Below are 25,732 nucleotides of genomic sequence, written 5' to 3' on the forward strand. Positions count from 1 at the left end.
TTTTCACAGCTGGCAGAAGCGGCGATCACTGACGAGGCTGTCACACCGGCACCAGAGAGGACTCTTCCCGAAGAGACTCGTTGAAAACGCTTCACTTCTCAGGCGGAAAACAGCAGCACAAAGCAATCTGTTCGGCTCCGAGGCGATAAGCATTGCGCAATGTTTACTTCCGCCTTTTATACCCGCGCTGGTAGGCGGGCCGCGGAATGCATGCCAATTCAGTTTCTCTTTCATTGGCTCGTTGTTAACTCTCTCGAAGGTGGTTGGATCCCTGGCGTGATCCCAATTCGTCAGGGGAACTCCCCCGACGAGGCGTCGGAGTTCCCTGCTGACGAAAGGGAACTAAGAATATACAGCAGTCCCAGACGTAGTACTGAAGGAAAATGAAATTGAGCGGAAGTACGTAGGAGGGCGGAGCCAGGCTACTTTGAATTGCCATACGCTGATTTCACGCAGCCGTTATTTTGAAATCGAAAGCGAGAATCCGGTGGGAAGAAAACCGGAAGTGTCGCCTTTAATCATAGGAGACTCGTGAATGCGATGGCGTATTGTTGTGTTTAATGATGTTGTGTCAATTCTAAAACTGTACATACATTTCTTTCATACTTTAGACTATATACAGTGAAATTTATTTATAAATAAAATATTTTTTATATATATAATTCAGAGAGTAAAAAATGAAGCAGGAATGAACTGTATACATATCCTATATTAGATATTATCTTCCAATAGTGTAAATCGTGGCAGCAGCTTCAGGTTGGTAGTCCAAGGCATTGTTGTTTATCTGTACTTCCGGGGTTCTTCCCACCGGAGCCTCACTTTCAAGTTCAAAATGGCGGCTGCGTGAAATCAGCGTATTGTGTATGAAATGTGCTATATGAATAAACTTGCCTTGCCTAAAATCATGTGGCATGTTTAGTCTTTATAAACTCCCCCATTTGTTAATTTACATTACATTTTGCTAACTTTGTGACGCATTAGTATTATAAGATTCTTGAAGATACTTGTGTTAAACATCCAATCAAACTACATGTTCAAAAGCCTGCTTGAACTGTAAGAACTGATTTTCCTGCAAAGACAAAACTCACCCTGCAATAAAGCAATAAAACGCACCCTGGACAGAAGATCGAGAGCACAGGACATTGTCCTGTCCAAACTTTTCTTCTTCCTTATCTCTGCACCCCTCTCCCTCCTCCCTTCCTCTTCTCGCGAGTCAAGTCACCAAAAGTTCACTAAGAATGTCTATATATCACACATCATGTTTGGTATCATTTTAAGTGTCTCAGTGCGATTGGTAAAATTGTCTTAATTCCATTACAGTCATTGGTTTAATGAGAAAGATTGAGAATTTAGGAGAATCCTGTTCTCCTCTCTGGGTGATGTCTCTTCAAGATATCTCCCGAAACCAGGTGCTACCCCTGGGGTACACGGATTGACCCAAACAACTCTAAACAATATTTCTATAACCCTTTTGTTTCTGGTCTGGGTGTTTAAGGGTAGGTGTCAGAGCAGTCTTTGGGACTCTTTACCAGGATCATCCCCCATACAGGGCTGTTTCAGTGTTTCCCATTGGAAAACAAACACACCACTGGGTCACACACACACACACACACACACACACACACACACACACACACACACACACACACACACACACACACACACACACACACACACACACACCACTCTGTCAGGAATTGCTTACTTTTCGAGTCATCTTTGAGTGAATGATGTCATGTATTTATTATTTCTGAATTGGCTTTTAATCAGTTTAATCAATTTGTGTAATTGGCATGATACATTTTTACCTGACAAATAAATGTTGCATCTTGATTTATTCTGCATTTTTCAGAAATCATTATTTTTAGTAGATTAAAGTGCAGTCTGGTGTTTCTGCAAATCTCTGTCCAGGATAGATCAAACTGAAGACACTTTGAATGGAGCGTGGGGCACATCTTAGGTATGGAGCGCCGTTTGTAAAGCGGCTCACGCTGAAAATAACAGCAACATTTTGTCACATTTAGCTTCAAACAATGTTTAAAAAACTGGTATGAATTTTTGACGGTCACTTCTTAGCACATTTACAACAATATTTGTCAACGTAGAGATATTTTAAATAGTTAAATCTTAATATTAAATGTTACACCTAAATGTTAAATGTTAAATCTAAATGCTAAATCTAAATCTAAATCTAAATGTTAAATCTAAATGTTAAATCTAAATGTTAAATATAAATGTTAAATCTAAATATTAAATCTAAATCTAAATGTTAAATCTAACTGTTAAATCTAAATGTTAAATCTAAAACTAAATGTTAAATCTAAATTTTAAATCTAAATCTAAATGTTAAATCTAAATCTAAATGTTAAATCTAAATATTAAATCTAAATCTAAATGTTAAATCTAAATGTTAAATCTAAATCTAAATGTTAAATCTAAATGTTAAATCTAAATCTAAATGTTAAATCTAAATCTAAATGTTACATCTAAATCTAAATGTTAAATCTAAATGTTAAATCTAAATCTAAATGTTAAATCTAAATGTTGAATTTAAATCTAAATGTTAAATCTAAATGTTAAATCTAAATCTAAATGTTAAATCTAAATGTTAAATCTAAATCTAAATGTTAAATCTAAATCTAAATGTTAAATCTAAATCTAAATGTTAAATCTAAATGTTAAATCTAAATCTAAATGTTAAATCTAAATCTAAATCTAAAGGTTGAATCTAAATCCGATTACCGCCATTTTGAATTTGCATATTTGTTAAATATTTAGTTTCACCTGAAACATTTAGATTCAACATTTAGATTTAGATTTAACATTTAGATTTAGATTTAACATTTAGATTTAGATTTAACATTTAGATTTAACATTTATATTTAGATTTAATATTTAGATTTAACATTTAGATTTAACATTTAGATTTAGATTTAACATTTAGATTTAGATTTAACATTTAGATTTAACATTTAGATTTAGATTTAATATTTAGATTTAACATTTAGATTTAGATTTAACATTTAGATTTAGATTTAACATTTAGATTTAACATTTAGATTTAACATTTAGATTTAGATTTAATATTTAGATTTAACATTTAGATTTAGATTTAATATTTAGATTTAACATTTAGATTAGGATTAAGATTTAATATTTAGATTTAACATTATGATTTAGATTTAGATTTAACATTTAGATTTAGATTTAGATTTAACATTTAGATTTAACATTTAGATTTAGATTTAACATTTAGATTTAACATTTAGATTTAGATTTAACATTTAGATTTAACATTTAACATTTAGGTGTAACATTTAATATTTAAATTTAACTATTTAAAATATTTCTAAGTTGACAAATATTGTTGTAAATGTGGTATAAAAAGTGACCGTCAAAAATTCATACCAGTTTTTTAAACATTGTTTGAAGCTAAATGTGACAAAATGTTGCTGTTATTTTCAGTGTGAGCCGCTTTACAAACGGCGCCCCATACTTAGGAGACCTTCTGATTTCTGACTATCCCCTGACCTAGCATGTTGTACGCTGCAATTATTATAAAAAATTACACCTATGGGTCTGTAGTGAGCGGTAAAAAGGGTAAAATAGCTGCACTGTATCCTCTGACTATTTCAGGACTGGCTAGTTTGTGAGCGTGAGCGCACAGTCGTGACGTGACGTCTCAAAGTGACACTGGGACCTTAATGAATGAATATTTGAAATATGCTCAGAATCATCAAAGATCTAAATGAATTCATAATCTATATTTATGACCATTTTCTAATCAGAAACACGATCTAAATTTGATTAGCATTTAAAATTGGAGTCAGATTACGCATAGAGCTAAAATAATACTAAAACTAAATTCCAATAAATTAAGTGAACTTCACTGGAGCGCTGAATAGACATACACGCATTATCCCTTTGCCAGGCCGTTGGATTCCGTCGTTGGGCCGATGGGTTTGCTTGCTTTCCTGTATTCTGCTTCAGCTCTCTTTCCCTTGGTAAACTGTATGCATGTATGTGTGTGTATGTTAGGGTAGTTTAAGTGTTTAGACTAGTTAATAAAGTATTGTTAATGTCAGACGTAAAGTTGTCCGTGTCTCAATCTCTTATCTGGAGTCTCTAATCATAAAGATCTTGACTACTTGCTCTTAGTACTATAAAGTAAGAAAGACATTTCCCATGCCCCGGAAATGTACATTTCTTAGAATTAATAAGCTCAGGTTAATTGATTGTAATATTAATTGACAACATTAAGTTAATTATATTAACTGATCCAAATATTAATAATCAATTATAACCAGTTATTACTGATTATTAATATTTCGTAGAGCTAATTTGCTACACTGCAGACACTGTAAAAACACACATCTTAAAGCTTGTGGATCTAATGTAGGAAATGCCTGAGATTACAGACAAACTATTTGATCCAACATGTGAAACTGTAATTACCTTAAAGACTCAATTAACTAACAATGGTGGTTTGAGTGAAAAACCAGTCTAACTTTCACAAACGCTTCGGCTCAACTACGACGACTGAATCTGAAAACGCTTTATATCTGATGCTTTCACTTTTAAAGTTCACTCAGTGTTTATTCATATCCTCAGTAGAATCAGAAACCCATGAATGATCGCGAGAGAAAGCACAAATACTCTGATCTCTCTTAAATATTGATTTTTCTGCTGCTCTGCAAGCCTGTTTTCTTTAAGAAATGGAAATCTGTGTTGCTGACTGACTAAAGTCACACACAATATTAATTAAAGGAAACTCGTTTAAGTGCAAATGATCACAGTGATACCAGAGGCTGAAATACATAGTTGACTATATAAACTCATGATCTCATGATCTTCCCTGGAATCATAATGAACATAAAACTACAAGACAGATGATGAAGTTTATGAGCTGATCACATCATCATCAAATTAATCTCAAGAACCTGAAATGGAAAGTGGTTCCTACAGGACCTTAAAGAAAACTTCCAAACCTGCTTTAAACAATTCAATCTAAATTTCTTTAGTTTCTTCTACACATAATCAAGCACACTAGAGAGTCAACAAGCTGAACAACATGTGCTAACGTCTGAATAAAGGCTGAAACACAACGACACAATAAATCCCACATGAGACGACATGATCTTACCGGGAATCAGACGGAAGACTGAAGACGCTGCTCATCAGGAGATGCTGGTGTTTATGAGCTGCTCACGTTCTTTTATAGCCTGAATTAACTCCAGAAACACCAAACACAGATGCATTAAACATCATTTACAGTTAATGCACATGCAACTGCATCAGCAATCATCCAAACTCCACAATATAAACCCATTTAAAGCCACAAGTGTTATAGAAAGGAAAATGTGAATATCCAGAAATACAGTGATATCATACTCAGATTTTCTGTAAAATGTGAATATCCAGAAATACAGTGATATCATACTCAGATTTTCTGTAAGTTTATCAAATTATGATTAAGCAGTAAGGGCTAAATAAAAACATCAGTAAAGACAAAATATTATAACAGGGTCATTCCACGAAATCAGTGCCTTTTCAACTTTGAAAAATTAAAATATAAAATAAGTTTAAACAATTTTTTTTTAAATATCCATTAAATGAAGACAGCATAAAATAACAAGAAATCGTATTGTGCCATCTCAGGCTATGTAATCTTTTATTTTTTGACTATTTATCTACCTGTCATGCCTGTTACAGACACATGCGTTACTATATACTATAGTTTTAATTAGAAATATGTTATAGTTTTCACATATATGAGCAGTATTTTAGTCCCTCTTTTCACTGGAATTGTTTCAAAATTTAGATTTTTTTTTTCAATCTTATTTTTGTCATTCAGATGACCAAGAACATACAAATTTTGCCGGGTGATCACATGTCAATTAAGAAAAATATATATTTTTACAAGAGAGATATTAAAAGAAGGGCTTTGTCAAAAATACAATCTAGATAGGGTTACAATGGAAAAACTTGGAAGGCCATTTCAAATATAGTTTTTATATTTTTTATGAAATTAATGACAGTAACAGGATTGACATCATAGTAACAGGACTGACCAGAGTAACTTGACAGGACACACATTCTTCAGCGTACACTGCACATATTTGTTGACATAATTTTGTAAAGTTTTACCTTTTTAAATTGTATTACTTGACATAGTTGTATTAGTGAATCACAACATTTGGCTCACAAAGGAGCCAACATTTTACCAAAAGGCAATAAGGTAACCAGATGCAGATGCACCAGCAATACCAACTCTGAATGATATAGGCATTAGCTCAATAAAACACCCAGGATGACCTTTAAAAATGTTAGCAATTTACACAGATAAACTTTAAAAACAGTGTGGCTAAGGTGACACCTAATCTATGTCATCCCTGTTAACCCCACATGTCAAAACCTGTTACTATACCTGTTACTATACAAAAGTAACAGGCCTGACAGCAGGGGTGCCGCCAGAAATTCTGGGCCCTATGGAAACCAAAATTTCTGGGCCCCCTAGATTTTTTACAGATAAAATGTAACCCAATAAACATGCCCTGTATACTTTAAAAAAGATACTTGGCACATTGCGTAGTTAAAATGTCTAAAGATGAGTACAAAGCCTACAAAAACAAGAAGAAAAAAAATATTTGTATAAGTCGTAATAACCATATTATTTCTATTGGCCTATTTAGTTTTCATAATATAAAATATTAAAATATCTATTTTGTAAAGCCAATGGTTACTACAGACATGTTTTATGCAGTTTTTTATATTATTTTTTTCTGGGGCATTTTATTCATAGCCTATTAAGAACGTCAAGTTTGACATAATCGATCGTAGCAGCAGCACTGTCACTTCACAGAACACACGACACACACAGCAAACTGATTTTGTGATTTTTGAAGCTTATAGATTACTTTTTGTTTTGTAAAGTTATCATCATGTGGCGAACACAGTAGATAAGACGTGTTGAGAGGCTTCAATCTTCGTGAAGTTTCACGCTCAGGCTCACCTTGTTCAGATGAAGGTCCTTGCACACTGAATCCGAAATTTTCGCATGCGTTTTTTCGTATCCGTCATTCTGTGACTCTAAACTGTCAAAACACCATTCAAACCCTTGTTACGGATGCGAAAAACGCAGAAAATCGAACCTGATCCGGTTTTTTTTTATTTATTTTTTATTTTTATTTTTTAACGTGCTAAAATATCGGACGCGAATTTCGCACGGGGGGAGAAGGAGGACGTGGGTGTGCAGCAGCCGTTGAATCTGTGTAGAGCTATTTTTGTGTAGAGAGACATGATAACCCAGAGATGTTATTATTGTTGGATGTAAATCATAATTCAGTCATTATTTTACTAAGCTAGCTAGATAAAAGCAGGTCATGTAGCAACAAAAATAAGTAACTCTGAAAGTTTTGGAATACAGGAATAGGGCAAGCTACCTTTCTTTTTGAAAAACTGTGTGACATACTGTCGACTTCGGCGTTCTCTGTCTTCTCTTTCCTTTCCTTTTTTGATGCCCTAACTTTTGATGTGACATGCCTGCGTGTGTCACTGTCTGCGCTGCATCATAGCAAGTGCAATAAGCAAGAGACGCTACACTAGCGATCGTAGCTCGGACAGCGCAGGTGGAATGAACCATTGTAAGGGGGAGGGGTGTGACTGAAACAGTAAATACATTATTTGTTTTTTTAAATATTAAATCTATGGTCAAAACGGACAAAATGCACATTTAGTGCATGAGGGGCCCTAGCACATTTAATGTATGTATAAAAAAGAGAAAAGAAATAAGAAAAGAAAAAGGGGGTCTGCTCTTCTGGGCCCTAAATCAGCCTGGGCCCTTAGAATCGTCCTAACCTTCCACCCCTTTACGGCGCCCTTGCCTGACAGTAACAGGTTTGACAAATTCAAGCTAATTTGCTAATTGCTAGCTATTAGGGCAAGGCCACAAAAGCACATGTTGTACACTTTGAAAGGATATTACTTGTAGATATTGATTACATTAAGTTAAATAAATAATTGTTTAAATTTATACTTTTTTAGACAGTTTTGACATTGCATGATGTCCCCACCTCAGTTATAGGTCACCTAATAAATCATCAAACTAGAGTATTATAGAAAAGAGAGAGAAACAAACTTGTGTTTTAACTGTTGGAATAATGATTGAGAGATGATGTAACTTCCTGGAAGTGATGTCACAGGAATGTACCATTATTTTACAAGGGGTTTTTGGTGAGGGTAACAGGCATGACATGAAATCAGGGGACACCGATAAATGGTTTATATTTTATTAAAAATAATGTATATTTATGCCAAAACATTGCTTATAGAACAATATGAAAATGTGATTTTTGTATAATTTTGCTTTCAATTTGCAAATTAAAAGTCCTGCTGAAAAAGAACAATCACAGGGAGGGACAGGCCAAAAACCTTACCCTTATCAGCATAAATGCAATTAAAATTTTTTAAAATAATATATAAATGACTTTAATTTAATGTAATATTGAGGAAATAATACATAGCACTATTATGTTTTTAAATCACAAATTTAATTGTTGTTATAGTAATTCTACGTCTGATTATTTCTCAGGGACACAAAAGGCACCAATTTCATGGAATGACCCAACAACTTTCACTACTGAAAACAAAATCACTACATGTTTATTTGCAGTTTCATTCCAGACACTGATGTTTGTGAATCACCGCATCCATCCGTCAGTAAACGTTGAGTTAGTTTGATTCTGCACTACGCTTTAATAATGTTCCCCTATTGTGTGTGATGTAGTGATGCATGTAAAGTATAGAAAACACACTCATACAGATTTATTTACAATGCCTTCATTTCTATTTTAAACAAGTGACATTCTATCAGTTTAATTCACTGAATGTCATTCATTATCAACTCACAAATAATAATGTGATTTTACATTTTGTGTGAATGACTGAACTTCTAGCAGCTTCTGCTTTAATGTATACTATGATGTGTTTGTGAACAGTAGATATTGAGTATTGAGTAAGTGTTGATCTGTTGTTGTTCTGAACAGCTTCAGTTCGTCTGTTAAAGTCACTAATGTTCTGCTGATGGAAATCAGTGTTAATAAATCAGAGATGATTAAATGAGCAGCTGATGGAGTTTATCAGATCTGAGTTTTACATTTAACATTCAGACTCTTGAAACTCTTCAGGAAACAATACGGCTGCGTCTCACATCAGATATTCAGAGGAGATATTGATCTGAAGAAGTTATTACTTCACAACAGGGAAATGCTTTTAATAAGTAAACTGTATTATGTGAGAATCCTCGTAAAACATTCTTCAATGATTTTATGAATAATCTTAAATTAGGAGATGATGAAGATTTGCTTGTTATGAAACATCATCATCATCATCATCAGATGTATCAGTCTCTGGTAAGAATATTAATTATTCACTTTATTTCATGTTTGTAGTTTTAAAGAAAGTGAGAAACAGGTTTAATATGATGATAAATAATGAGAATAATCATAATTCTGTCAGATCATCAACCATGAGCTTCATCAACACACAGAATAAAGCTTTGATTGAGCCGTTAACACACGATTCACTACATTTATAAAACTATTATATATTTAATGAGCGCTTGGACTTAAATGTGACATCTTTGTGTTTAGTTCTGCTTTAATGAACTGTTCTGTTCCTGTTTGATTTCTAAGAAACTCTTCTGATCTTATTAAAACTCATAATGTGGATCATTTTCCCTGATCAACTGTAAGATCTGTACATGTGCTTCATTTATGATGCTGTGAAATATTTGCATATGGAGATTTAGTAATTCTGCTGTGATCCAGTAGAGAGAAACCGTCTCAGGTTACGACTGTAACCTAGGTTCCCTGAGAACAGGGAACGAGACACTACGTCAGAATGACGCTATGGGGAACGCCTCAGGCGTGACAGGTGTCTGAAATCAAATATCAACTCACGGCAATCATGTTGACCGGCGACAGCCCGTGAATCATCAGCTTGATTGATTAACGCGCGACCAGAATGTATAAAAGGGAGCCTTGAAAACATGACAACATCCTATCGTCTGAAGGGACTGTTGCAGGCAGGCCCCGAGGCATGGCAGGAAGACGTAGTGTCTCGTTCCCTGTTCTCAGGGAACCTAGGTTACAGTCGTAACCTGAGACGTTCCCTTTCGAAAGGGAACTCTACACTACGTCAGAATGACGCTATGGGGAACGATATACCAACGCCACCATGCTAAGGGGAGTGCATGCCCTCAGGTCACACTGGGCTGTCAGTGACAGCATTCCCTACGGTCATAGCCCAAGCTAAAGGATACCACAGAAAAACCTCCACAGATTTAAAGGAAGGTCTACCTGGGCCAGCTCAAAGGCCTAGGACCACAATTCAAAAACTAGAAAGGGTCCCCTTCTAGGGAATGTGGCTAGGGGACCCGAGGGAACCCCAGCCAGTCACTATTCAGGGGAACGTGCCACCTGAAATGCCACCAGGCAGGCCTGACCTGGTGTCACTACATAAGACACTAAGTCTGGCCACTTCCTGTCTGTCTGAAGACAGAGCCTCTGGACACTTGCCTTTAGGTAAGGCATCCAACCCAAGAGACTGCAAAGCAGGCAGTGAACCACTCGGCCCGGATCTCAGAGACGGGATATCCTGGAGAGTATGACTCAGCATAGTGCTTTACAACCCTTGCCAGCGAGGGGAGTTTCTCTACTCGATCCACGGATCTACCCAGTGTTTGTATTTCAAAACACTGAGGAGGTCTTTGAGGACCTAGGACTGAAATGCGGGATATCCCGGAGAGTATAACTCAGCATAGTGCTTTACAACCCTTGCCAGCGAGGGGAGTTTCTCTACTCGATCCACGGATCTACCCAGTGTTTGTGTTTCAAACCACTGAGGAGGCCTGTGAGGGCCTAAGGAGGTTCATGGGAGTTCACTTACAGAGAGGCCTGGAGAGGCCTACTACCTGTTACCAGAAGACCACCTTAAGTGGAAACTCAAAATATGTTGGAACTAAACTCCAGGGAGGCCTGGAGAGGCCTACAACCTGAAAACCATGCTGAGTGAAAACACATACAGTATGAGTTAGCTCACCTTCAGGAAGGCCTGGTGAGGCCTCTGACCTGATAACCACAACATGTGGGAGCTCATATTCAGGAAGGCCTAGTGAGGCCTATAACCTAATAACCACGTTATGTGGAAGCTATATTCAGGAAGGCCTGGTGAGGCCTATAACCTGATAACCACTGTATGTGGGTGCTTATACTCAGGAGAGCCTATTGAGGCCTCTGACCCTTTCGGGGGGACCAAAAACGACCCCCATGCCAGGGAGGCTATCACACTTAATGCTGAAGCCAACAACCTGTTTAGTACCTAAGGGAAGCGGCAGCCTCCACAGGACGACTAGAGAGCAGAGGAAGCCTGCACATTTACACCAACATGGTCTCCAGAACTTATTCTCAAAGTGAAAAGTTCATAATACAGAGCTCAGACAGAGAAAGGCTAAAAACAACTCTCCAATATTGAGAGGGCCCTTATTCTAAACTACTGCCTGCAATACCGTTTGCATGAAAGCCTCAGCAGGATGACTCTCGAAAGAGAGGAGGCCTGACATGCTAGAATATAACTACTGCACTCTTTTAGGGAGTGAAGCCGAACTGTATATATGGAGGCCTCAGCAGGATGACTCTCAAAGGAGAGGAAGCCTAACACATTTCTAGCAACCATAATCAAAGCTCAGGAAGCGAAGGGCTTGAAACACCTCCTCAGAGAGGGAGGGCCCACTTCTCAGACTTCAACTCAAATGCTGCTTGCATGGAGGCCTCAACAGGATGACTCTCAAAGAGAGGAAGCCTGACACATGCTAGAGTATAAACCAAAAACAGCCAACTGTATATATGGAGGCCTCAACAGGATGACTCTCGAAAGAGAGGAGGCCTGGCACATATATCTAACCATAAACAGCCTAACTATGTATATGGTGGCCTCAGCAGGAAGACTCTCAGTGGAGAGAAGGCCTGACACATATCTAACCATAGACAGCTTAACTATGTATATGGTGGCCTCAGCAGGAAGACTCTCAGTGGAGAGAAGGCCTGACACATATCTAACCATAGACAGCTTAACTATGTATATGGTAGCCTCAGCAGGAAGACTCTCAATGGAGAGGAGGCCTGACACATATCTAACCACAGACAGCTTAACTATGAATATGGTAGCCTCAGCAGGAAGACTCTCAATGGAGAGGAGGCCTGACACATATCTAACCATAGACAGCTTAACTATGTATATGGTGGCCTCAGCAGGAAGACTCTCAGTGGAGAGGAGGCCTGACACATATCTAACCATAGACAGCTTAACTATGTATATGGTGGCCTCAGCAGGAAGACTCTCAGTGGAGAGGAGGCCTGACACATATCTAACCATAGACAGCTTAACTATGTATATGGTGGCCTCAGCAGGAAGACTCTCAGTGGAGAGGAGGCCTGACACATATCTAACCATAGACAGCTTAACTATGTATATGGTGGCCTCAGCAGGAAGACTCTCAGTGGAGAGGAGGCCTGACACATATCTAACCATCAAGGCCGCCTTAATGCACGGGCTTACCTGGGCTGAAGCCCAGGGGCCTCCCAAGTTCAGGGGCCTCCCATGTTCAGGTTCATGATGAGCTGAAAAGGTCATATTGTTTTAACTTGTCAGATTTTGTCGCTGTATGTCGCTAGTCGCTTGTGGGTGTTGGTAGTGCTGTCGCTCTAATGTTATTGTTATGGTGCGTTCACACCAAACGCGAATAGAGCGTATGGCGCGAGTGATTTCAGTGTTGTAAAGACGCGTTTACGCGCGTCTAGAGGTCCCGCGGCGCGAATGAGGCGAGACTGCTCGTCTGGCCACATCTATACAAAACACCACCACAAGTGATATTATACAACTATATCATTTTAATTTGACTAGGAATTAGGCTCAAAAGAAACAGTATGCTGTTGGGAGAGTGTTTTTATATCTACCACACAGCAGTGTTCAGGGATTAAATCATTTACTATAGATTAACGATCGATCAATCTACAAATTAAACTCACTCATACTGTCATCAATTACTAAAACGTCATCCGAATTTGACAAATAGGCTAATACATTTTCTTGTCCCTAATAGTCAACATAATGCACTGTAAAATGAACTGCAGCAGTGCTAAACTTGCATCATAAAACTACAACACTCGAACTATAAATGTATGAATTAAACTCACTGAGACTGTCGACAGTTTCTTTTCCATGCATCATTTTATTATATCCATGTTTGTGGTTAGTTACAGTCAAATCATATAAAACAGTGAAATCGCCCTTGAACTCTTCGGTCTTGCCGATTCACATGCAATTTCACTCGAGACGGTGACGGGAGCTGAGCTCCACTGAAAGGCTTCTTTCCTATTGGTCATCGCTCGCGAAAATCGCTTCTCATTTGCATAAAGTTGAAATTTAGTTGCTGTGTGTGGTTGTTAAATAAAGTGTCTTGTGTTTATGTGCTCAGTGATATGTTAATAACAATATTAAAATGAAAAACAATATTTAAAAAAATCACTGTTGTAGGTCTCGAAAGAAACTAATGCATTTTGTGATGTAGATTACCTATAGATAGGCTATTACACTTTTTTTAAATGAGACTCTTTAAATTGAGGGGATGGGGGGCCTACAAAACCTCTCAGCCCCGGGGCCTAACATTAGGTTAAGGCGGCTCTGCTAACCATAGACAGCCTAACTATGTATATGGTGGCCTCAGCAGGAAGACTCTCAGTGGAGAGGAGGCCTGACACATATCTAACCATAGACAGCTTAGATATGTATATGGTGGCCTCAGCAGGAAGACTCTCAATGGAGAGGAGGCCTGACACATATCTAACCATAGACAGCCTAACTATGTATATGGTGGCCTCAGCAGGAAGACTCTCAGTGGAGAGGAGGCCTGACACATATCTGACCATAGACAGCTTAACTATGAATATGGAGGCCTCAGCAGGAAGACTCTCAGTGGAGAGGAGGCCTGACACACATCCTTATGATGGCCACTGTATATATGGAGGCCTCAACAGAATGACTCTCGAAGGAGAGGAGGCCTAACACATATAGCTAGGCCACTTCTAAAACTCCATCTACAAAGCTGTTGGCATGGAGGCCTCAACAGGATGACTCTTGAATAAGAGGAGGCCTAACACATATGACTGTATATATATGGAGGTCTCAGCAGGATGACTCTCAATGGAGAGGAAACCAACACACATACCTATGATAACTAGCTTATTTACTACCAGAGCTCAGGGAGCGAAGGGCCTAAAGCACCTTCCCCAGAGAGGGAGGGGCCACCTCTCAGCTCCACCTGCAAAGCTGGTTGCATGGGGCCTTAATAGGATGACTCTCAAGGGAGAAGCGGCCTACCACATGCTACAGACTTAACTATGTATACGGAGGCTTCAACAGGATGACTCTCTAAGGAGAGGAGGCCTGGCACATATATCAGAGCTTCAAGGAGTGAAGGGCCTGAATCACCTCCCCAGAGGGGGAGGGGCCACTTCTAAGACTCTACCTGCAACATCTGTACACATGGAAGCCTCAGCAGGATGACTCTCGAAGGAGAGGAGGCCTGACAGATAGTAGGACCATCAGAGCTCATGGAGTGAAGGGCCTAAGGCACCCCCTCAGAGAGGGAGGGGCCACTCCTCAACTCCGACTGTAATGCTGTTTGCATGGAGGCCTCAGGATAACTCTCGAAGGAGAGGAAGCCTGACACATGCTAGAGTACAGACCAAAACTGCCGAACTATATAGTTGGAACATGTATTTATGGAGGCCTCAGCAGAATGACTCTCCAAGGAGAGGAGGCCTGCCACAGGATGTGGGAGCTCATATTCAGGAAGGCCTGGTGAAGCCTCTGACCTGATAACCTGAACACCACATAATTATTTTTTTTTTTTTTTTTTGGAAAATACTCCTTGACAGTCACTCTATACAGGAGACGCGGTCTGTAAGAGAAACAAACAAAAGAAAATGTTATTTGCGCACAAAAACATTTTACAAAAAGACCAGACAGTACACCTGCAGTGTATCATTCTAATTCCTCAGAATTAAATGCAGCCAAAAACACTGGATAAGTGAAACACGGTCTGGATGGTAGGCTGAATTAAAATATCTAACTTCTTAAAGTCAGATAAAATTCCATCATTTTAATTCCATAGAATTAAATGCAGCCATAATCACCAGACAATACTGTTTTAATTATTATTATTATTTATGGTCTCATAATCTACACACTGCCTAGGCAAACGCGAGATTCGAGCCGTAAAATATATTTGGCTTTCATCCCTCGAGAAGAAAGTCAACAGGTGCTAGGTTGAAACATCCGAAAGTGCACGGATGCACGCGCGCAGAGATATTTTCAGTGAACACTGCCAGCACCCTCAGGAGCTGGCTGTGAATGCCTCGCACCCAACAGTATTATTTCACAGATCGCGTGCACCATAGGGCTCAAATGCTGACCCTCCTCCCTCGAAAAAAAGGGTCAGACGAGAGCGGAGCGTTTCTTCAAATGAAACACGCTCACAGTTTGCACAAGAGGCTCTCTCGAGAGCCGTGCGTGCTCTTAATGCCTCTTCAAAGCGATATTCTCTTAAACAGACAAACAGTCCCTGAAGACGAAAAGATGTTGTCATGTTTTCAAGGCTCCCTTTTATACATTCTGGTCGCGCGTTAATCAATCAAGCTGATGATTCACGGGCTGTCGCCGGTCAACATGATTGCCGTGAGTTGATATTTGATTTCAGACACCTGTCACGCCTGAGGCGTTCCCCATAGCGTCATTCTGACGTAGTGTAGAGTTCCCTTTCGAAAGGGAAACTTCACTGTTTTTTAGGCTCTTAGAGACATTTATTTAGAATAAAAGCAGATATATGTGTCCTGTCTGTCAGTAATATATTCCTCAAGGCACATTTCACTTGTTGGACTTCTTGACTCCAGCGCCAGTCAGCGCGGACTCAATAACCAGTCTGGTCCCCATCCACATCATCTGAAAGGGATCCCCTAAGACCAGTCCAGCTACAGTCCAAACTGGAAACCAGTAAACAGCATGAGATCACAAGCAACAACACTGTAACACACACTTTTTTGACTTTAGTAAACTAAACTTAATTTACTGTGTTTAGCAATTAACGGTTACTAAAGGTTATGGCTGTATTGTTACGTTTAGTTTTGGGTTTTATATTCATGTCCATGTTTTAATGTCTCTTATTTTGAAGTTGTCCCATTTTCATATTCGTGGTTTTGTCATGTGATTCCCTTATCCTTGTCATGTGATCCTGTCATGCGCCCTTTAGCTCATTGTGTAATGTTAGTGCTAGTTTGGTTCCTTGTGTTCATTGCTTTTCAGGAGTGTCTTCTTTAGATTTCAGTCTGGACATATATATATATATATATAGCCCTCATGTTTCCACTGTCTCTGGTCTGTGTTCCTGTTGGTGAGTCCATGTCAAGGTCGTGTTAAGTCCAGGTTTATGTTCAAGTTTATGTTCATGTTTCAAATAATATATAAGCAAAGTCTTTGTTTATTTTGTATCTAGTCAAGTTTGGTATTTACAATGAGAAAACTTAAATAAGAGACATGAAAACATGGACATGAATATAAAACCCCAAACCAAATGTGCCCTGTATATAAACAGACATGTAGAAAATAGCTATGATCTTCAATTTGTTTATAGATGATGTTTAATAGTTTATTTGGTTCTGTTGAGTAGACATCGGTGTAGAGATGATTATAAAGGTTAGATCAGACTGTAAATACAGCATGTGCATCAACATATCCTTTATGGCCACTAGCAGAAGAGCAGCGAGATCCTCACAATATGGAGCATGAGCAAAACTATCACCTGAAATTATCTTACTTCGCATTCTCTATAGTCTGATTTTCGATTCACATCTTTATTCATATTTATGTTGATTTGCAGTAGGCCTATATCTTACAATCACACACACTTGCGTCTGATTCTAAATCTACACATTAATATAATGAAGAAGATGAAGCCGAGTTGAGGTTCAAAGACATGTAAGAGTGTTTTATCATGAAGATCATAAATACTCACAGTTTGGTCTGTCCGCACCAATGCTGACCCCACTGCCCGCAGTTACAGCAACGATCATGATTCTAGTGCAAGACAGATTTACATTTTCACCAATGCAAACATCAATGCGGAGTTAATGTACTAAATGAAAGATAATAGTGTAGTAATCACCCCTGATGAAAGAGTGGATATCCACTGTAGATCTGAGATCTCTGATGTTCAGTCTGAGCTGGAGTGTGTTTTAGATCCGCAGTTCCTGTAACACACACACCTGTAACACACACACCTGTAACACACACCTGGTGATCTGGGCGTGCACACACTGGTTTGCTGTTTGCACAGTTTTAGCATATATCTCATAAGTACACAAACTGATACTGATATAGAGAGCCAGCACTTCATGGCTAGTATATGATTATTACTGAAATAAACACTATTTTTTCTTTCACAATATTCACTCAATTTACTAAAAGCTTGAATTTGAGATCAGAACATGTTCATTATTCACTGATAAACAGACATGAATATTTGCACTGTCATAGATTTTCCTTTGGTTTTTATTCCTTCTGCAATTTCTATTTGAAATGAGGACAAATAGTTTTATTAGTATATTGTATTTTAGTTTTTGTTTATTTATGATTTATTTATCTGTAAGGTGTTTTCTTAGAATAATTGTTTTTGTGTGTGATTTCTATTGTGTATATAGAGTTTTTTTTTTCATTATAATAGTGAATGCCACTTCTAGACAGGATAGATGCAGTTATTGACAGATATTAATATTGTCAAAATGGCCAAATATGATCTGATATATTAGTCTGTTTCATACAGTCATTATATTGTCAATCTCACACAATCCACTTCTGCTGCTCTTCTGGGTTTTCCAGGAGTTGATGTTGATTTAACTGTCGGGGTTGGGTGTTTGATAAATGGAGGAAGGATGTGAACAATAGTCAAATATTGTCTCTAATATTGACTTAAACACTTCAGTAATCAAGAGGCACCAAAAGGGATTTTCTAAAAGAGTCGTGCAGCTCTTAAACACCATTCATTTTCTTAAAGCACTCAGTTCTTTCACAGTTTGCTCTGGGTTTTGCTGGACAAAATTCATGATCTTCAAAAGAGAAAGATTCAAAAACACACATAATCATCTAAAACAAAATGCAGAAAACATCTATAGATCAAGATAGAAAAGATACAAGTCTTCTGGTCTTCATGGTAAATGTTCACGTTTAAAACTGAATGAGAAAATCATATCATCAAACTAACACTTACAGAGTAATTGTGACACAATGAGGAGTGTACAATTATTGATTTTGTATATTTCTTTATGAAACAAGAATGACACTTACTACTGTTTATAATTCACTGCAGTTCATGTTTCATGATCCATGTTTACATTACTGTACAAAATTAATCCTAAATTTCCACTTTAGCTGAAAGACTAACACTTGTGTTTTTTTGTAATTGCTTTGATGGGATTTTTCATTTTTTAGATTCAGAATATATATATATATATATATATATGGTATTACTGTAGAAATGTAGCAAACATCTGTCTTGTTCAGTTTTGAACTGAAGTTTAACAGTTTTGAAAAGAGCAAACTGGCCTATAGGTTTATAAAGTTTTGCTGGTGTTTGTGTCCGAGTGAATAATATACTGTAAACTGAAAGATGTTGTCACTGAATGCTTGTTGTGCCAGATGATCCTCAGTTTAGCTCACACTGACTGATGCTGTGATCATTGTGTGAAGAGTTTAAGTGACTGAAGTATTGCAATACTAATGTAAAATCTATGAACTATTGCTCAAACAAGCATTAATGCGCTTTCCCCTCCTGATCATCTCTCATCAACTTCAGGATTATTGTCTTTTGGTTTCAGTTCTGTGTTTGTTTGCAGTCCATGTTCATCAATGTAATGTTCAGGGTAGGAGAGGGAACTGTTGATCTCAGTGAAAGCTTTTTACCCTGACACACACTCCCCGTCTCTTTTAGCACACAGAAATACACACTCATGTATATAGAACACACACACACACATACACACAACCATACACGATCCTCCAGTGCTGTAATTTCTAATAAGCTAAATGTAAACTATTTGCTATCTTGATGTTTGTTTGTTGACTTGTGTGTCGTGTTTTTCAGACACCCAGCTGTGTGTGTGTGTGTGTGTGTGTGTGTGTGTGTGTGTGTGTGTGTGTGTGTGTGTGTGTGTGTGTGTGTGTGTGTGTGTGTGTGTGTGTGTGTGTGTGTGTGTGCTCTTGTTTATGTGATTTATGAGAACACAAATTTGTATAATTACATGTGTATTACACTGGTATTACAACTTAAATGTGGTTTATGAGGACATTTCATGAGTCCTCATAATTCAAATAGCTAATTTATTATGTCTAATTATATCTACATGTATCTTTATATGTTTTCTTAATTAGTTAAATATGTTGTAATGAGGGTTTTTGGGATATTTGAGCTGCATTTTCTAAATACGGGTTTGCAGTCGAGAGGAAGATTAGCAGGAAAACTGTGAAACAACAGATGTAAAAGTGCTGACTAAACTCCTCATCTCTCTCCAGTTCTCCTCAGATCTGCAACATTCCCTGTGTGTCTCTTTTATCGTCAGTGAATATGTCTGAACACATCTGTGAAGTATGAGCTCAAAGCAAACCGGTTTCCAGAAACACAAATGACTGCCTGTCTACTTTATACTTGTAGGAGCCACTATGCTCTATTGAATGTCTGTTGTAGTTCCACTGTTGGACACCGGGTGGAGTTTGAGTCTAATTAGTATAAAGTTAACCAGAGAGGAAGAGAAGTCAGGTGTGTAATGGAGGGAAGCACGTAAATGTTGGACGTGTCAGGACATGTGCAGGCGGAAGCAAGCTTCTGGGATTCCAGTGTGTTTGTGCATCAGAACTGTGAGTTTACAATGATCTACGAGCTTTGTGATAAATACATGTGGTAATGCGGTTCTGGACTGGAAGTGATGATCCAGATTCCTCTCTTGTGTTTCAGTGTCAAACATCTAGAAAGGTCATTAACAGGTTAAAAACAGAAGCACTTTTCAGACACACTTTGTCTTATTTAAACACACTTTCAAAGTCAATATATTCAAAATCATTCAAAGGCTGAATGATGTTTCTTCACATAAATATCGCAAGGATTGCATACATTTGTATTCATAGCTGATCTTTAATTTAGTTTAAAATACATTTAATTCTAATGTATTTTTACATTTTGTAATCGTGGACGAAAGTTTATCTTTAAGCTGTGTGTGACCATCATATAACAGTAAAAGAGAAAACACACACCTTATTCTGATTGTGACCCTGGATCACGTCACCAGTCTCGAGTCGCACGGGTTTATCTGTACAATACACTGGGTCAAGATTATAGATTTTTCTTTTATGCCAAAAATCATTAGGATATTCAGTAAAGATCATGTTCCAAGAAGATATTTTGTAAAAAAAAAAAAAAAAACTACAGTAAATATATAAAACATGAATTTCTGTGAGAGAATGCTGCACAATCGTGATCATAAATGAAGAACTTTAAAGGAGATTTTCTCAATGTTCAGATTTATTTGCACCTCAGATTGCAGATGTTCAATAGTTGTATCTCTGCCAAATATTGTCCTATCCTAACAAACCATACATCAATGCAAAGCTTATTTATTCAGCTTTCATATGTTGTATAAATCTCAATTTAAATAAAATTGACCCATGTGACTGGTTTTGTGGTTCAAGTCATTTAGTTCATTTCAGCAGAATGTATTTGAAATGTTACATGTTAAATTCCCCAAACACATCAAATGTTGATCACATTTAGAATAAGAAAAAATGGCAATACAAGGCCAAATTATGAGAAACCGAAACGATGAATTTATTACTTATCTGGGTCTTCAGGCTATGCAGTCTGTTGGTTTCCCTCACCTCCCGATCTAAGCCGTTTGTTTATCCCGTGATCCTCATAAACTGAGCTATGCGGTCTGTTAGTTTACCTCACCTCCCGATCTAAGCCGTTCGTTTGTCCCGTGATCCTCATAAACTGAGCTATGCAGTCTGTTGGTTTCCCTCACCTCCCGATCTAAGCCGTTTGTTTATCCCGTGATCCTCATAAACTGAGCTATGCGGTCTGTTAGTTTACCTCACCTCCCGATCTAAGCCGTTCGTTTGTCCCGTGATCCTCATAAACTGAGCTATGCGGTCTGTATACCGGTTACAGAAATCTGATTAGTTCATGTTTCGAGTCTCTCGACTCCGAGTCGTTCGTTCATCACGTGACCGCCCCAAAGACTGAAGCTCTGCAGTCGGTACAGGATAAAAAAGTGATTAGTCTATCTCTCGGGTTCGAGTCGCTCGGTCACGTAACTGTATGTTGTTATCAGGGGTGTGAAGTAACGAATTACAAATACTCACGTCTGTAATTAAGTAGTTTTTTCTTTTTTAAATTGTACTTTTTTGAGTAGTTTAAAAATCGTGTAATTTTACTTTTACTTGAGTACATTTTAAGTGACGTATCGGTTACTCTGTTGTTTTCCTTTGTTTGTGGTCGCTACTCGTTACATGCTTGTTTAAACTTTTCTTTTCTTTTTATCCATCAACATAACTGGATCAAGCAATCGTCTCGTGACTGTCGTCAAATCAAACTCTGCATGGAGAACTTGAACCGCTCGCCTATCTGCTGTTAATCGTGCGTGGCTCCTGTGGAAGTGTGTTCTTCAAGCATCAGTTCAGTCCAGATATCAGCGTCTTCCTCTGTTATGCTAAGGTACATTTTACATAAGGGGGGGGGGGGGCAACATTGAAATGGTTTTTATACTGTACAAGAAAAAAGCAATAACACACACTAACAGACCGTGAAGATGTTTGTCCTGATAAGAAGGAATCCCCTCCACCAAACACACTCTAGTGTTGGGCAATATCTACAGCGAAACAAACACAGCGATGGGCGATGATGATGATATCAGGAGCGTGAGGAAGAGGGGTGAGACTCGGGAGTTTCCTGATCGCCAAGTTCAGTTCTTTTACACGCACCGGTCGGCTACCGTCGGACAGTTCAGTTCAATCACCCGGTAAAAAAAAAAAACGGTTCACTAGTTCTTTGCGTCCTCTCGTAATGATGTAGTTTGTGTCACAGCTGAGGGCGTATTCCCCCTGACTAGAACAGCATGGAGTTTACCCAGTGTGACCTTAGTAGGATCCCTTCTGCCGCTCGACTGATGAAAAGCTGAGCCGTACTGTCCGGAAAATGTATAAAATACATTTAGACCTAGGCCTACATGTTTTGACTTGTTGTTGCATGTTCATCATGTTAAAATGTTTAAAGGTCCCATGACATGCTGTTTTTTGTAGGCTTTAATATAGGCCTTAGTGGTCCCTAGTACTGTATCTGAAATCTCTTTCCAAAAATTCAGTCTCGGTGCAGAATTATAGGCACTATAAGCAGGGGCGGGTCTACGTGGTGGCCAGGGGGGGCACTGGCCCCCCCTGAAATTCGATTGGCCACCCCAGGTGCCCCCCCTATAAGATGTCTTGTGATTGGTTCATTTTACGGCCAATCAGTTTATAGACTCTACTGAAGTGCAGCGCCAGAGAAACAACGGTCGCAAGTTGTGAGTAAGTAACCCATCTTAAGTACAGATGTACAGAGTAATGATGGCCTAAGACACGAAACGAGCGGTTTGTGTGAGAAAACGAACAGTATTTATATCGTTTTTTACCTCTTGTACACATCTGAGATCACGTCCGGCTCTTTCCGGAGCTTGCGCAGACTAAGCCAGAACGCGCGCACACGTCACACACCAGGAAGCGCGCGCCCCCTCAGATCACTTGGACGTGGTTGTGTAGAGGTAAAAATGATAAATACTGCTCTTTTTCTCACACAAACCACTCGTTTCGTGTCTCAGGCCATCAATGTGTACTTACGATGGGGAATTGTTTAATTTGGACTTCACTGTGCATGCTCTTTGAGATAGTGATCATAGACCTGCATTATGACTGACAGACAAGAACGGTTTGACCTAAAAATATAAAAATTGAAACTACTGCGGAAAAAAAAAGACACCTACATCTTGAATGCCCTTAAACATACGTAAGCTAAAACATACCAAAATTTTATTTCAAAGTGAACCATCCCTTTAACTCTGAGTTACTCAGCTTTTTTGTAAATGAGTCTGAAAGAAATGCTGAATGAAACACTGATGTTTTGGCCAAACCATTTGAATTATTACAGTGGGGGGAATTTGTTTTTATTTTATTTTTTTATTATTATTATTTGAAAGAGATTGTGAATAAAACTACTGTATATTGTAATGGCCAAACTAATTAAAAGAAAATAGTTGACATCGTTTCTGCTTCTGGGTTTTTAAAATGGCTCATTATTAAAATTGCTTTTATTTTATAAACTTGTTAGTTTTATGAAAACACAAAAAATAATAAACACTGGCTCTCAAATTTAACTTGATGGATGCAGGGATGACAAAAAACTAAATTAATCAAAAATGTGCTTTATTACTACATTTGTTTACAAGTAACTTTATTCAAGTTAAAAACATAAAATCAGTAGGATTGACGTAATATAGGCTACTGTAGAATTTAGCTTCTTTTTTTTTGGTCACTGGCGGCCACCCCGTTTGGAGGCAGTGCCCCAGCATGGCCCCCCCACTGAAAATGCTCTAGACACGCCCCTGACTATAAGCCAGTCCCAGAATGAGCTTCCTTCAGACGGGCCGTTTCGGTGTCTGTAGCTTTAAATACTAATGAGGAGGAGAAAGGCGGTGCAAGGTGGAGGGTGGGTGTGGCCTTGACCATCTGGTGCAACGGTACCATGTTTGTTTATGTTGGATATAGCCTATTGCAATGTCACGAAGACACGCAGTCGTTCAAGCATTTCAGTTTGACCCAGAATCTGATCCGGATGGAGAAGCAACGGATGAAGAAGTTGCAACTCAGCGGCTCCAGCAGGACGTTTCCGAATGGTTAGTTTAAAATATTATAGTTTTTATAGTTTTTTTTTTATAGTTTAGCCTATAGTTATTATCATGTAGCTAATGCGAACCTACTGTTGCCTTTTCACGAGAGATCTGTAACGTCTGTATTTATCTTATTACAATTACATCAAGCTCTGCGATCTTGAAATGCGGATATCGCGCGTGCCGTATAACCAACAGGAAAACGCTATCCAAATAACAAAGAAGTGTACAACACTCGCGTTACAGTGTGTGTAACTTGATGCTGTCTACCTTTACATTAGTGCAAGTAACTGCATAGCTAATGTGACAGCCACATTCTACGTGTAACAAGCTAGGTAACCATAAACAGTAAAGCAACACACTTATATATAATTTGTTGACTTACTTGTCAGACGTTCAGCAAGCCCAGCTCTGTACATTTTCCAGTACGTTTTATTTCTTATTAAACAAACTTATATTTACTAAATTCGCCCCTCATTCAAGTGCTGGGTTCACCCGTGCTCATATGATCAGCTCAGCATCGCTGTCCAGAAGAAAGCTGGGTTCAGAGACAGAGCTGTCACGCATGCGCAGTCTCTCCAGCACAGCGGCTCTCCGTATCCAACGTGTCCGAAAGAAACAGCTCTCGGGTCAGTACCATAGACATCATACATACATATGAGACTAGAGTCCAGCAGTGAACAGACTGATGATGATGAAGATGATGATGAAGATGTTCAGGTCTTCAGCTGCTGATGGGTGTCAGTGATGATGATGATGATGATGATGAAGATGTTCAGGTCTTCAGCTGCTGATGGGTGTCAGTGATGATGATGATGATGATGAAGATGTTCAGGTCTTCAGCTGCTGATGGGTGTCAGTGATGATGATGATGATGATGAAGATGTTCAGGTCTTCAGCTGCTGATGGGTGTCAGTGATGATGATGATGATGATGAAGATGTTCAGGTCTTCAGCTGCTGATGGATGTCAGTGATGATGATGATGATGAAGATGATGATGATGATGATGATCATGATGATGATGATGATGATGATGATGAAGATGTTCAGGTCTTCAGCTGCTGATGGATGTCAGTGATGATGATGATGATGATGATGATGATTATGAAGATGTTCAGGTCTTCAGCTGTCGATGGATGTCAGTGATGATGATGATGATGAAGATGTTCAGGTCTTCTGCTGCTGATGGATGTCAGTGATGATGATGATGATGATGATGAAGATGTTCAGGTCTTCAGCTGCTGATGGATGTCAGTGATGATGATGATGATGATGAAGATGTTCAGGTCTTCAGCTGCTGATGGATGTCAGTGATGATGATGATGATGACCTGCAAACTTGTCGCTTTTCGGCGACAATCGCCGTTTTCTTGGTCGATTGGGTCATTTACGTGAATCGCATAGAACCGGAGAGTTTTTTTTTTTGAGGGGGGGGGGGGGGGGGGGTAACTGCCATGCAGGGTAGAATTGCGAAACATTATTGGATAATTCTTATAATTGACATTTCTCTGGGCCAATCGGAATCTTAGCACTTTTTCTCTTGGCCAATTGGAATCTTAGCACTTGCGTCAGAATCTTGAAGCACACAGCGTCAACTGAGGCTGAGCTCACCATTTGATGAGACGCCTAGTTAGCGTGCGAGGAAACACACGCAT

General features: G+C 38.5%; 2 long non-coding RNA genes across 2 annotated transcripts; one reads left to right on the plus strand and one right to left on the minus strand.

Moving 5' to 3' along the window:
- Positions 1–8,964: 8,964 nt before the first annotated feature.
- On the minus strand, positions 8,965–17,162 carry LOC309477045. Its single transcript, XR_014198497.1, has 3 exons — positions 17,129–17,162; positions 15,897–16,100; positions 8,965–9,841 (listed from the first exon to the last, which is right to left on the minus strand). It is a non-coding gene; the product is annotated as an uncharacterized lncRNA (long non-coding RNA).
- A 5,197-nt stretch (positions 17,163–22,359) lies between these two features.
- On the plus strand, positions 22,360–25,401 carry LOC309478414. Its single transcript, XR_014198981.1, has 3 exons — positions 22,360–22,424; positions 24,482–25,128; positions 25,309–25,401. It is a non-coding gene; the product is annotated as an uncharacterized lncRNA (long non-coding RNA).
- Positions 25,402–25,732: the final 331 nt, after the last annotated feature.

Source organism: Leuciscus leuciscus (genome assembly GCF_965113295.1).
Source record: "Leuciscus leuciscus genome assembly, chromosome: 16".
Classification (NCBI taxonomy): domain Eukaryota; kingdom Metazoa; phylum Chordata; class Actinopteri; order Cypriniformes; family Leuciscidae; genus Leuciscus; species Leuciscus leuciscus.